The 15,820-nt window shown below is 37.0% G+C and overlaps 1 pseudogene across 1 annotated transcript in view; it reads right to left on the bottom strand.

The window, feature by feature from the left end:
- Window positions 1-15,455, bottom strand: part of LOC149570839 (RAN GTPase-activating protein 2-like) — a 40,062-nt pseudogene extending 24,607 nt beyond the window's left edge. The window contains exon 1 of the transcript XR_016359723.1: window positions 13,913-15,455. The product of XR_016359723.1 is annotated as an RAN GTPase-activating protein 2-like (transcript). The remainder of the gene's footprint in view (window positions 1-13,912) is intronic.
- Window positions 15,456-15,820: the final 365 nt, after the last annotated feature.

A 15,820-nucleotide genomic window follows, 5' to 3' on the forward strand; every position in this document is an offset into this window, starting at 1 on the left:
ATCACCAAGATGTGATGGTCTTCCTATTGCATTCTATAAAACTAACATAGATTGGATTTCTAGTAATTTGTTAGCACTCTATGAAGACACTTTCAATAGAGGATCCCTAGGCAACAACATTAATAAAGGCATGATCAAATTGATCCCAAAGGTTGGTGATAGAGCTTAAGTTAAAAATTGGAGGCCAATAACATTATTGAACATCTCCTATAAGATTATTGATATATTGTTGGCTAAAAGAATTGAGAATTTGCTCAATAGATTTATCTCAGTTACATAGACAAGTTTCATTAAAGGTAGGTATATACTAGAAAACTTAATAACTAATTTGGAAGCAATGCATTAGGCTAAGAAGAGCAAGTAGAATGTGGCTAAGGTATTGCTTGATTTTGAAAAAGCCTGTGATAGAAATAAATGACCTTTTGTTATTGGGATGCTACAAGCTTTTGGATTTCCTGAGTTGTCTGTTCAAGGACTCTTCAATTGTCATAGATGTGAATGGCATTATTTCCAACCCTATTCCTCTAGGAAGATCAATTAGGAAAGGTTGTCCCATTGCCCCTGCCCTTTTTGTGATTGTTGTTGATGCTTTATTCTATTTGCTTAGAGATCCCTCCATTGGTCCTCCGATGAAAGGTCTCCTCCTTCCTAACAATGATACTCTACTTAGTTTTCAATTTGCCGATGATACTTCTCTGTTCTTGGAACTTGAGGAACTGAATTTTCGTAAAACCTTGGATAGACTTGAATTCTTTTGTTTAGCCTTAGGTGCCAAAATAGATGCTAATAAATATTTAGTTTTAGGTTGGTCTGACTCTCCTCCCAATTGGGTTTAGTCGATGTCTTGGCAATGGAAAGGCCCTAATGAGATTCTTAGATACCTCGATATCCCTTTTGTTGTTAATCCTTCTACTAAAGCCATGCAGGAGTGGTTCTTTGATAAAAATCAAGAGAAACATGTTAAATGACAGACTCACTATCTTTCTTTAGCGGGAAGAGTACAAGTTGTGCAGGGAGTTTTGGCATCGCATCACCTTTAATTTTCTTCTACTTGGATAATGACTAATCAACAAGACAAAATTGAAAAAAAATTGAGAGATATCCTGTGGTCTAATGCAATAGGAAATAAAAAGAGACACTGTGTGAATTGGCAGTGGTGTTGTAAACCCAAGCAATTTGGTGGTTTGGGTTTGAAGAATCTAAAAAATCATGCTATTGCTCTTGCCTCTAACTGGATTCTTAAGGCCATTTATGGTAAATGAACCTTGGAAAGTTCTTATCAGAAATAACATTCAATGCTCTATCATTTCCAAAGGTAAAAGTTGGATGAACATTCCATCTTGTGATTTTCTTTTTGGTGATTTCAAGATTAGGGTATTTGGTTCTAATGTTTTTACAACCCTCTGCAACACTTGGACCCATTCAAGGATTCTCTTACCAGTTAGAGGTGATGTTGGCTCTTCCCCATCTTATGTCGTCACAGATAGATCAATATGGTGGGTGTACATAAATGGAAAACCTCTGGCACTTACACAAAGTTGCTCAATAAAACACTAGAATGTGTTAGGACTTTCATTAATTAGTAACTTAGTGATTGATAATTGGTTGGGTACTCGAGATAATGTAAAAATCCTCACCTGGTTATAGCAAAAATCAAACCCATTCTTCACACTACCTGGGTGTTGGGCATTTTGTTATACGTTTGGCAAGTAAAACTTGTATACAATGTCAAGAGTACAACTTCAAAAGAACATAATGTAATTGAACTATTCCCAAACAATTATATCATTTATAAGATTTCAAAATAATCCAAACTTTGAGATTTGTGACAAACATATAGTTTTGAAATAACAAGCAACTCACTCCAAAGGAAATTCATCAAATATTACAGCTCACTAAATTTCCAGAATTTTACTCACTAATGGAACAAATAACTAGTTTTGTCAGTTTATTAATTTTGAGATGATGAACAACCTTGCCAATAATCTAAATACAACTCTAAACAGTTATTGGAACCTGTAATGAAGATAATGATGCAACCCTCCCTCTAATAACCATTTGCAGCTACCTCCACCATTTGCAAACCATAGGAATACATAATTCCCTTCTGCCGTAATGAATTCGACTTTACACAACTCCCAACAACTGTCGTTTATTATAGATGAGTCCAACTACCTCTCACAACTTGGTCTGATCTCCCACACAGCCAATCTTGAAACCTCAATCCAGTATAATGTCACAGTAGCTTGCACACGACCATCCTATCTCAGACTTATCAATATGCTATCCAAATACCCCAATTCGATGCTACAGAAACTAGTATTTAAGCTCTGACCCTTAGAAATGTCAAATGTTGCCTCCAATGTCCTTGTGTTTTTCAGAGATTGAGATTGTAGGTGTCACAAGTATATCCACCCAGCCTGTTATTGATTGGAAATGCAGTTTGAATATGCCTCCAATGAAAGCAAAACAATAGTCCCTCAAGCAATTCGAATTCACAATTGTTGTCACTCAGTATAAAGGAAGAACTCCTTTAATTTTCTCTACAACTCCACCAGTAATACTTCTTTGCCACACAATAATTCCCAGCCACAAACTATTACAATAAGGGAGAATAAATGAATTGCCTAAACATATTGAAATCGCTATACATCAGCAATGACCTCAAACAATATTAAGAACTCAAAAACCCTTATACAATAGCAAGGGCACAAACTTCAAAATTTAGGAGGAAGCCACGAAGGCACGATAATCAAATATATAATCAAGCGTGTCTTTCCCAATGAAATGAGCTCTCATTTATAAGCTTTCCTTGCCAAAAGTTTGCATAAAACTTCACTTAAGAAAACATGGAAGTTTCCAAAAAGAACTCAACACTAGAAACTTTCCAACTTGCTTTTTTGGAAATATCTCTTAAAGTCATTATTATAATAATAATGCAACTCAATGAATAATAAAAAAATCAGAGCTCATGCAATTATAACCTGATTAACGGCAGGTGACCACCACCTGCCAAGCCACCAAATGCAATGCCAAAAATGGCAACTACTAAAAATAGTAAATCCATAGCTAAGACCCCCAAAATGCCCTGTCAGCTCACGAGAGTCGCCATGATGAGCTAACCCTATCAACCACATAAACTAGACAAAAATGGGGACATTACAGACCTCCCTCCCTAAGATTGCTTGTCCCCAAGCAATCCAAAAGAAAAATAAACACACAATCCATCTAGATCCCAAAGGTAGAACTGCGTACTATCCCTATTGTGTACAAGCAACTCATGTAGCACTAACACCCAAATAATGGACATCAATGTCAAAATCATCTAAAAATTGAACTAAGGGGCTAATGAAGGCAACAACCTATCGGAACTCAACACAACTAAAATAATAACCCTATCCACACCCAAGTTCCATCAAACTGACAATCACACCCAACTACACTGTGGAGATTGTAACAGCCACAGGTACCTAAATCACCAACTCCAACCTCTACCAAAATGTTTGGAGTGTATAGATACTGCAAGCAGTTGTCAATCCCATCTACAAAAGAAGGTGCTAACCCGTCCCATAATGGATGGTATCAAACTGGAGCCAACCCACACTAACGTAAAACCAAATCCTCTACCTGTGTGTCAAAAGAAAAATGATAAGCACTCCTCACAATGTAATGCTGATAAAAACTCTCAATCTCTGTCAAGGGCTCATCATCATCAAACTAGGAATCAAAAGATGGCTACTTCAAACAATTGGTCAGGTAGGATCGTGGGCAACCCTCTCAGCAAATCCAACCTCAAAATCCCTGTGGGGGAGCATAGTAGACAAAGTCTCTACAATCTTTGCCACCAACCTTTGAATAGCATGAGAGCCTCGGATGAGAGTATCCTCAGACACTATATGAATTCTCCCTCACATCCAAACTCTCCAATAGATACTCCATTAAGGACTCTATGCAATAGAAATTATATGTGGAAGCATCCACCTGCTCCCTTGCAACCCATAGTTGATCCCTCTAAAAATGTGGCACTGTCAACTATCCAATACTATCAGTTGTATGAGATGAAGAAATAGATTTGCTTCTAGCAGAAGAAAGCAAATCAACATGAGGGCCCAACTCCAACAATACTCTCACCTCATTTGTACCTATTGCACCAAATATCCTGGACGGATGTGTCGGCCACATCATCACGTCCATCATCCCCAACCATGGAAGTAAACTCACCACCAACCACAATATGCAACTAAACTGGATCTAGGGCTGGTGTGGTTCAAACATGCTCCAACTCCACGGTCACCTCATCCAATCATGACTGTGACTCTTGAAGAGCCCACTGAGTACACTGAAGAGAGTCCATAGTCACCTCGTGAGCTTGGGTGAGCTCCACCACCTCCTCCTCTTTCTCTAACAATGTCTCATGATAACTGCTACCCCACTCCAAAAGGTAATCTTGGTTAGCAACTAACTGAGAGTAACTATGCTTCAAGATCCTAACAGCCTCTCGAAGTGCATGAACCTCTACTAGGGAAAGACTACAATCACGGTGCTCATCTGACACAGGAGCACCCCAACCAAAGGTAGCTAGCATCTGATGAATAGCATTATAATGCTCAAGAGCTGAAGAAATGTCACTATCACTCACCTTCAGCTGACAAATCATATGATACCTATATAACCCCTAACTCTTATGCAAGCTCTTTGTTTCACTAACTGCACTATGATAGGAAACTGAATCTGAACTGCCCACCACAAGATCACTCATACGTGTGCTATCGTCCTCGCACAACTCTATATTTGAGATACAACTACTATGTACCTCAACAAACTCCTCATCCGAAGAAATGGAAGCCCTCGCAGTATCAATCTCCTCGCATGTCTCAACTTCCACCTCAATAGTAAGATCCTCATACCCATCCAAAAACTCCTCAGAGTCATCATCCAATATCTGACAAGGGGTGTCATACCCAATACATCTCATAGCATCATCAAAAAAATCATCAAAGGTGTCTATACTATCTACATCCCCACCACTTGACAGAGCCTCAACTGTCATCACCTGACTGCACACATGACTCTACGCCAGGTTGTGAATCAATAATGCTAGAGCATGAACCCACATCTACTGACTCCGCTGTAGCATCCAAATCACCAACATCATAGCTGGGTGATTCCATACATGGATCAGCCCATATGAGGAAGCAATTGCCTCGTGAACTGGAGCAACACTATGATAGCTCACATACAAATATCCAATAATAATCCCCTCCTCCAGAGAGTGTGAAGTATTAGTAGTAACAAAAACATCAATTGTCTCTACACTAACTACAACAATAGCTCTAGGAGCCTCAACCTGTTGAATCTTAGTGCCACTATCCTCCACTGCCGCTAACACAACATGTCCCTGTGAAATAAGTTCATCATCAATAGTGTGGATAGGAATAGCAGGTGTCATACTAAATATAGGTACATCTGCATCATGGACACTTTTTGGAGATAACTCAAGCCTCCTTCTTGCCGACCTTCTAAAGGCAAAAACCATGTACCTCGCAGCTCTCTCAGTTGTCTCTGGATTTGACACACTATTTGCCAACCTCTGCTGATGAAGCTTAAGTTTCTCCATACTCTCCCTCAAGGTATTTAATTTCCTACTATCTTCCTCACTACTCCACTAGCTCTCGGAACTAATAGGCCTCCAATATCTATCCACAGCTGAAAAAAGCTAAAATGTTGGTCACTCTGCAAACAACAATAGATTTGAAATAAAAAAATATTTCTCTATCCCACGGGATGGGAGGAAACCGCTCTAATACCACTGTAAAAGCCCTTTCTTATAGCAAAAATTAAACCCCATTCTTCACACTACCCGGGTGTTGGGCATTTTGTTAAACGGTTGGCAAGTAAAACTTGTATACAATGTCAAGAGTCCTACTCTGAAAAAACATAATGTAATTGAACTTTTCCCAAACAATTATATCATTTATAAGATTTCAGAATAATCCAAACTTTGAGATTTGTGACAAATATATAGTTCTAAAATAACATGCAACTCACTCGAAAGGAAATTCATCTAATATTATAGCTCACTGAAGTTCCAGAATTTTACTCACTAATGGAACAAATAACTAGTTTTGTCAGTTTATTAATTTTGAGATGATGAACAACTGCCAATAATCTGAATACAACTCTAAATAGTAATTGGAACCTCTAATGAATATAATGATGCAGTCGCCCCCTCTAATGACCATTTGCAGCTGCCTCCACCATTTGCAAACCATAGGAATACATAATTCCCTTTAGTCATAATGAATTCGGCTTCAACACAACTCCCAATAGTTGTCGTCTATTATATATGAGTCCAACTACCTCTCACGACTTGGTCTGACCTCCCACGCAGCCAATCTTGAAACCTCAGTCCAATCTAGTGTCAGACTAGCTTGCACACAACCATCCTATCTCAAACTGATTGATCTGCTATCCAAATGCCCCAATTTGATGCTATAGCAACCAACATTTAATCTGTGACCCTTAGAAATGTCAAACGCTGCCTATTCCCTTGCATTTTCAGAGATTGAGATCTCAGGTGTCACAGGTATATCCACCTAGCCTGGTATTGATTGGAAATGCAGTTTGAATATTCAACACCTCCAATGAAAGCAAAACAACAGTCCCTCAAGCACTTTGAATTCACAATTGCTGTCACTCAGTATGAAGAACTCCTTTAATTTTCTCTACAATTGAGCCAATAATACTTCTCTGCCACACAATAACCCCTAGCCACAAACTATTACAGTAAGGGAGAATAAATGAATAGCCTGAATATATTGAAATCACTATACATCGACAGTGACTTCAAACAATCTTCAGAGCTCGGAAACCCTTATACAACAGCAAGGGCACAAACTTCAAAACTCAAGAGAAAGCCACAAAGGCACAATAAACAAATATATAATCAAGCGTGTCTTTCCCAATGAAATGAGCTCTCATTTATAAGCTTTCGTTGGCAAAAGTTTCCATAAAACTCCACTTTAAAAAATGTGGAAGTTTCCAAAAATAACTCAACACTAGAAACTTTCCAACTTGCTTTTTTGGAAATATCTCTTAAATTCATTATTATAATAATGCAACTCAATGAATAATAAATAAATCAGAGCTCATGCAATTATAACCTGATTAATCGTAGGTGACGACCAACTGCACTGTCACCCACTGCACTACCAAAAATAGCAACTACTAAAAATAGTAAATCCATAACTAAGACCCCCAAAATGCCCTGTCAGCTCACGAGGGTCGCCATAATGAGCTAACTTTATCAACCGCATAGACTGGCCAAAATCGAGGACATTACAGATGAACCTAGAGCCAGATATGGTATCCCACAAACTCAGAAAAAAACATATACATTAATTTGCAAGGGACTTGGTACATGTAACTTCTCCAAGACCATTGACTCAGACAATTTTTTCACACACTTGTTGTGGAAAGATGGAATAGTGCTTAAAGAAGTCATAGTAAAGCAATTATACACTATGCTTGTGTTTGATCCTAAAAAATTTCAAAGAGTGATCCAAGGGTGGGGCTTGTGTTCTCCCTTTTATGAATGGTCTTTCTTTTTTCAATACTTGTGGCAGTCATCAAAAGTGGAACCCAAAACAATTTGTTTATAAATGGCTTTTGTTGCTCAAAAAACTTGCTTTAGGATCTAATTTGGAGCCTTTAGGTCTTACCTCTGGCTGTTGTAAATTTTTTGATGCAGTTGAGTCTTTTGAACATGTTTTCTTTGAATGTGATTTTGTTGTTATGATATGGTCAATCTTTTTGGGCAATCCTATCGTATGAAGCTCAAAGCTAGGTCTATCCTAGAGTGAAATTTTAGCTAGATATGTTGAATCTTTTGACTCTAAGCTTAATTCTTTTTGGTCTATTCTTACATGTGAAATTTTATGGTCCCTTTGGAAAGCGAGAAATGAAGAGGTTTTTCAGCAGAAGGATAGAGTACTTACTGAGTTTACTCGTAAACTCACACATTTTTCCATTATGTCTCAGGTTTCACTCTCTTTGGAAATCTCTATGGTTCAATTTATGACACTGGTCAGGGATGGTATGTTACTTATTCATAAAGACGAGGTCAACGCCTTCAAATACCTTGATCAATTCAAGGACATGATGAACCTGAATGACATAAAACAAATTGAAAGAATGAAAGAGAATCTGCACATTTCCACTAACACCCAGCAATCTGCTTCACATGATTCTTCTGGTGAAAAGGTTTAGTTGGCAAATGAATTTGTTCTAGCAGGATGGAATGATGAATTGTTTGATGCGGCTTTTCTACAAGCTCTGGATTCTAATAATGGATGGGGCCCAAATAAAAACCAATAGCATGTTTAAGTTTGATAATCAGCAATATGTACAGCTTTTGATCAGCAGAAATATGTCAGCAATATGTAAATCTTTTTGTATATTCACTTTAATTCTCATACTGTTTTGATGTGTATTAAAGTGAAACAAATGGGCTGACTACCTTGTAAGTCATGTTTAGTAGTGATATGGTAGTCTTAAAAGTATGATATTTTGATAGCTTATGCTGAGCAGTTCATGATGAACCTGATGTAATCAGTTTTTACTCTATTCTAATATTAAAATGTTATAATTGATCCTGTCCACTTATCTATCATATAAATTATTTATAGAATTTTAAAAATAATTATGAAGGACGAAACATAATATTTCAACTCTAAAGTTTCATGCAAATATAATAAAATAAATATTTCTTACTGATCATGCCGGAAGTAAGATTGCACTGGAGACACTCATTACAAATGATCCATCCAATGAAGTTTGATTCTAGAAACACAAAAAAAATAATTCAATAATCCAACACCCATGAGCTTAGTTCAACATTCCATCTTCGCCAGTTGAAAGAATACTATATCGAAAGTGCATATGAAGTATGCAAAATTTTGGAAAGTATATATGAGTTGTCCCCTCTTAGTTTTACATCTCATATTTATAAATGAATAAAATGTTATACGGTGGCTTTCCAGCCATCGTAACTCTTCAAAACAAAAAACTAATTATCTTGTACATAATTGTTTGATATAATCAGGAACTCTAATTTCCAACGGCTTAGGATTGCCGTGAATTCTAAGGGGAGATCATAGTTTTTAGAAATAATTTAGAAAGTGGAACTTTTTCATTATTGAGCCTTTGTATATTTTTCATCGGGAAAGAACAATGAACTGAATCTCTCCCCACAAATACGATGTCTTGCTGATGAAGATGGAGTGGATAGAATTCGATTTGTTCCTTCATAATCGGTTTGATGGCAAGATAGGTCAGCGTTCAGTGTTTCACTGCTTGACTTCATCAATCAATCTTGGGTTTCCTTTGTATGGGCTTCTCCAAACCTCCAAGGAACACAAAACGTTATTAGATATCCCAAAAAATCCCATTTTCTGCATATTTACGGCACTTCACAATCACAATTATTGTTGCTATTTTGGGAGTCGATTTTCGAACTGGTCATCATTTTTTAATGATCTGTCTCCATTAAAAGGGAAATCCTTCTTCTCATAGTCATTTGTCAGGTTCTTCCAAAAACATATCAAGTGGCATATATAAAGTGGACATATAAAGATTCAAGATACTTTCACCTCCATTAGAACACTGTCTTTGGCGGATGTATCATTTGGACCTGGGTACTGATCACAGAGACTCGAAGGCTCAAACTCTGATCAGTCCATCCAAAAGTTTAACGCCAGCCTCCAAAGGAGGCACATGGGCAATAATAATGGATGACAAAAATTCCAAACAGCTGTGATCTGTATGCTGCCAACCATTCTAGTTTTGCAATGATTTTTATTATTCCAAACTCTCTTTGTATCTGTGTATGTCGAGTGATGTGCGTTATTTGTCTACAAAATCTAAGGTCGTGTCTACAGTTGGGTTTAGCTCTTGCTGAACATAATCTAGCTACAGGTGATATAGCAAACAAGAGAAAGCGGACTCCAAAGGCCAATCAGTATTACCGCAACTCAGAGCTTGTTTTTGGAAAAGATAAATTCCCACTACTTTCAAAGCTGATGAAGCACAGGAACGATTGGGAGTTCAATCTGAGCCATGATAACCATCTATATCTCCATGTTTCATTCTGCAATTACTTAACATTCCCAATGCTGATTATTTATGAGGCCTTGTGATTATGATCCTCTCTGTTGCTTGCATACTTCTTCAAATTGTATTGTTTATTCCATGTCAATGTTATTCCATGCTGAACTTATGTCTCACTGGTTCTTCAAAATTCATATCTTAACTTTAATATTAATGGTAATGATTCACTTCTTATTTTCATTTAATGACAATAAATCTTCATCTTTTTGAATGCCTCATATCCAGCAGACTAGTATATCTTCAACATTACTTCACAAATGGAGGCCAGTAGGATCAATATCTTTGTTTCAAGTTCCGAATAAAATTGTGATATAGTTGAATAAGTGTATCACTACGTTGCATAACCTTAGGCAAATTTTAGGAAAATAATGGGAGAAAACACTTGAATGGAAGCTCTAATTTGCCCAAATTTGGGCTCCATCACATTGTTCTATTGAAACAAGAGATATAGTCAAATAGCAAATAAATACATAACTTCAGAACTAAATTCCTTCAGCAATACAATTTCGGCTACAATTATATTCACTAAAATTCATTAATGGAAGACTAAGTATCCAGTCAACCCAGTAGATATCTATTTCTGCTGCCAAAGAGATGAATGTAATCAGCGAACTAACCAGCCATTCAATTAATTTTTCAATGTATGGTTAGCACAGTGATTATAATCAGTAATATACAAACATCGATTAATAATTATATAGATAACAAGTTATCATATGGAAGGTATGATTAGGAGACGAAAATTGTTGAAATCAATTATTCAATTGTATATTGTCATTGATGTTACACAAATGTCACACTCTAACCGAGCACAATTAGTGTTAAATGAGCTCAATCAGGCACTATAGAAGACTCCAGTATCAGCTGACCTGAATTCAGGAGGAACCAAGTTCAATTGGCCATCAAAGACAACCAGTGTAAACCGAGTTAGGTCGGGCAATGAAGGATGCTAGTATTAACCGAGTCAAGTCGGTTACCAAAGGAATTTAGTGTTAACCGAGTGACTCATTTTCATTGTTATACGACTGACAGTAGATTACTCTTGTTAATTTAATGATTAATAAAAGCCAACCTAGTGGATGTTAAATATTTGTTTGAAAGGGCATTCAAGCCGACTTGACATTGGGTTTCATATATATGAAATGTCAAGCTGTGGATTAAAGATGTGGAATAAGAAGAACGAAAAAAATGCGAAATAAGAAGGATATCTGATTAAAGACAGAACATCCAAGGAGCTGCACAAATATTCTGATCAAGGAGGATCAAGAGGATAAACCAAAACAGTGATCTGAATCTGCAAAGTCAATTGCTTCATCAATTAGGTCAATCATTATTACTCTCTAACAATTGTAGCAGTGAAGAAATCTCTTAATAGAGTTGGCGTCACAGTCATTTTGTAAATTCTCTAACAAGGTGGCATTTCTAGATTGAAGTGTCTAAAGACCTCTAACAAGGCCACTCCTAATAGGGTGATTCAAATCTTTTGTCAGGGTCACACTTAACCGTGTGTTTTGTAACCTTTAACAGGGTTGGTTCTTAATAGGGCTCACCTCATAAGAGTGAAAAGTTGTAACTAGTTGCATTGGCAGTTTTCCCAAAAATCTTGGTGTCTCATGTGTTCATGTTATTTGCTTAATGCTTTATATTTCTGCAACTAAGTTACTAAAGGTTAAATCATATTAATATATTATATTTGCTTTGTTAACCGAGTTACAGTGCATATCTAGTTCTAACCAAGAAAAGCAAGGTTTTTGCTAAATGAGAAGTTCGTATTGACATCTAAGAGATTTGGAATTATTTTTGGAGTAACTGATTTACCCCTCCCCTCTCAATTACTACTCTTTTATTTGCAACAGACAATGATGTATCCATTCCCAAGAAAGATGCAACCATTCAATTCATAATCTATTTGAGGGGATCAATGTCATTCCGATCATGACCATCGAACATTTCTTATTTTACTTCATACCCATATTTGTATCGATCAAGATGGAGCAACAGCCACATAAGACTCAAATGCATACATTCAGCAATATAAAACAGAAACATATCCATAAGAATTCACTATCATAAAAATCATACTAGGAATAGCAACCCAATTGAGGTATACCCTCCCATACGTCCAATGCATGGTCAAAAAGTCCTAATTACAGAAAGTGATAAGATTTCCAGATTGGCTGTCAAGCCTTCCTTGAGACAAGAAATTGGATCATCACAGACATTAGAGGCAACATTACAGCTTATAGATCAGGTTCATATCCAGTCCTCAACTAAGTCAAAGTCTGGCATTTAACATAAATTTTCAAATTGATATAATAGGCATCATAGTTAAAATACATTTGATAGTGACTCTTAAGTTGTTTGCAGGTCTCAGTAATGGATGCACATCAATATCTATGATATCATGGATCGTATTGCAGAAGGCAGTTAGAATGTATGTTTATATAAATGATACTTGTTGATTAAGGACCATCACCACCATATAGGGAGTTCTCTATCATCAACTGGAGATTCACATAAAAATTATTGTTCAACAATATAACCATTGCAGATTAGCATCAGGATAGCAGATATTTACAATGATTTATCGTTTTCAATGCAAATTCATAAAATAAAGATATTCCTCATATACATTTGCAAAAAATGTGTCAGACAGACATTTATGACAAACTAAAACTAAAGCATGGAGTATAATCCTATTAAGATATAGTTAGAAAGATAATCCTATTAAGATATAGTTAGAAAGAGTCTCTGCAATTGAAACTAGTCAAAAACTCAAAACCCTAAGAGATTGCACAAGCGGCCATTACAGAGACTTAAGTGAATTGAATTTCCAAGTGTAGTCCAAACCCTACATAGGAGTTTTAGGGTAAACCAGGTAAAAGTTCCGAAGGGAACATCACAATAAAGGTTGCCACACATGAGAGAAGTACGGAGCATTTATGAGGGGACAAGTGAAGGCGTGGGGCTGCATAGATATTTAAAAGGGGCAGCACATAGAAGGGGAAGATATCAGTGTGGTTGTGCTTGGAGAAGGGAAGCACCCCAATCGAGGCAAGAGGACACATAAGTGTGAAAAAATTGGTGTGAGGTTGTGCACGGAGGTGAAGACATGGAAAATTGCATTTTTAGAGAGAGAATTTTGAGAAGATTTTGTATAGTAATATAATAAAATGTTATGTAGCAAGAAAGACCTGAGAGGCTATGAATGTAAATGGTCTATCTGCAGATTGTTATGAATTAAATTTTGTTTCTTGTTGCAATCTAAGAATGATCAGACTCTGTTTGTTTAATTTTTAAGATTTGAGGTTGCTGGGCAGAGAGGTGATTGCTGTTTGCATCAAAACTAAATTTATAAAAATTGATTCTGAAGAAGCTTGTGAATGAGCCTCTCATTTTATTACATAAAAACTGTCTTTTAAAGACAAAGAAGTTCTAAAAGCTATAACCATTAAAATGCCTTAAAATGTTACTTCTGATCTCTCATAAACTAAATTTAAAAACCATTGAATTCTCTAAAATTAACATATATGTCACAATCACATAGAACTCTTGACAGTTTGATAGACCACAGAAACCAAATTAATCTTCTTGATTGTTTTTTCAGAAACCCATCATCATTACAGAAGATAGCAAAATAAAATATATCTTTACTAACATGAGTGAAACAATCTAAATAAGAGAAAACTAGTCATATTCAGATTAAAGTTGAACGTGTAACTCTGGAAAGCTATGGAGGAATTACCTGCGGTTTCTAAAACTAAACAACCCCATCATGGGATTAAGATTGTCCAAAATGGTCCTAGTGTATGTGCATGTAATAAGGACCTTCATCCGATAGTTCATCTGAGTCGATGTCACTGTCAGCGAGACTCTCTGCGTCGGTGTCACTGTCAACGAGACTCTCTGAGTCGGTGTCACTGTCCGTGAGACTCCTTTCTCCATCCTCACACAACACATCCATGATGATATCTGAATCCTCGTCGATTAAATCCATGTTGTCTAAATCCTGATATCTGAATGGTCGCCCTTGGTACCTTTTCTCAGCACATCTTTGACGGCCTCCATTCCTTTTTTAGTAATGGAATTGTCAAAAATACAAAGCCGAATGAAATCAGGCTTGTTTGCAACAGCTTCCGCAGCAGTCTTAGCCCCAATCTTAGTCATTTTATTTGAGATCAAATCAAGTTCTTTGAGCTGCTCATGACCTTCCGAAATGGCTTTGCATATTGCAATTGACCCAACATCCTTGAGTTTATTGTTCCTTGCACAAAACTCGGTCAGCATATTCTTTACAGCGAGGCATTCTGCTAGCGCTGGAGCTGCTTTTGAAGTGATATGATTGCCTGACACGATGAAAACGCTTAAAGATGGAGCTGTATCCTTGAGGCTTCGGGCGATAGCAATCACCCCTTTATTATGAAGATCCATATAGCCTAAAAAAACTTCAGTGAGAGCTAGATGCCCAGAGATGACTTTGCTCAGAGCAACCCCGCCTGCTTTCCCAAACGTGCTGGCTTCTAAACAGAGCATTTTCAACCTGCTGGCTCTCCCGAAAGCTTCCACTAAAGCCATAGCACCATCGATGCCTATGCGGGTGTCTGTGAAACCGAAATCCTCTAGAGCAATGCATTTCTTAACAAGCTCTGAAATGGCCCGTGCTGCATCATCGCCTGTCTTATTCCCCAAGAAAAGCAAACTCTTAATCGTTTCAAAAGATGGAAGCAGCTCACAAATGGCTCTAGCAGCTTCTCCGGAAATGTGGCTCCGAACGAATTCCAAATGTTCCAGCGTTTTCTGAGATTTCAAGGGTGGTGCAAAAGCTTCAAAACCCTTCCTTCTCTCCCAATTTCCCTACTCCAAGACTCAAGGATCTCAGCGTGCACCCTTCTAAAGCAGATGAAAATATTGACATAACCTCGACGGCCTCATCCAAGGGTTTTGCAGAGAGATAATGATAAAGTCGCACATCTCTTAAAGTTTTCCGAACACCCATCAGAGCTCTTTTCGCAACAAGAGCTGCCTCCACTCGGAAAAGATGGTGGGGAATCTGTATTGTGGTACAATAATTCCTGAGCTCTTCTTCCAATGGCACGAAGGCCTGTATGGCCCAGCTCTTGTCACGAATTTCGTAATGCCCATATCCAGATGATATTTCAAAAACAGTTTCTCCGCTTGTAAGCTTCTCCATAGTGCCCATGCCCTTCGTCAAAACAAGAGTGCTCTGTTTCTGGGATCCGGAGCGTAAAATTCAATAACCCTACAATCAGACTCAGGAAATCTTATATAAGAAATTAAAGGGACAGGGAGGAAAACGAGAGTTTTCTTTTATTTTATTTTATTTTTTCTATATTGAGCAAGATCACAAGTGAATATTTTTATTCGAACAAGTCTAGTACCTAGAAAATAATATAAAATGTACAAAGTCTCTAAAATAATTTGTTACATTTTTATATAAATAATCAAAACTCTACAAAACAACAACCAATCAATACATTTTATAAATTATTTCAAATTTAATATAGATGAAAACTTTATAGTTGCAAAATAGGCAAGAGCCTAAAACACATTGGTAAATTGGGAGCCTCTCATTGAGGAGGTCTTGGTTTAAATCTACTCAACACATAATAATAATTAATTCAGCAATAATAAT

This window comes from Cupressus sempervirens, chromosome 2 (assembly GCF_028749045.1).
Source record: "Cupressus sempervirens isolate cs-2001-9-10 chromosome 2, ASM2874904v1, whole genome shotgun sequence".
Lineage (NCBI taxonomy): Eukaryota > Viridiplantae > Streptophyta > Pinopsida > Cupressales > Cupressaceae > Cupressus > Cupressus sempervirens.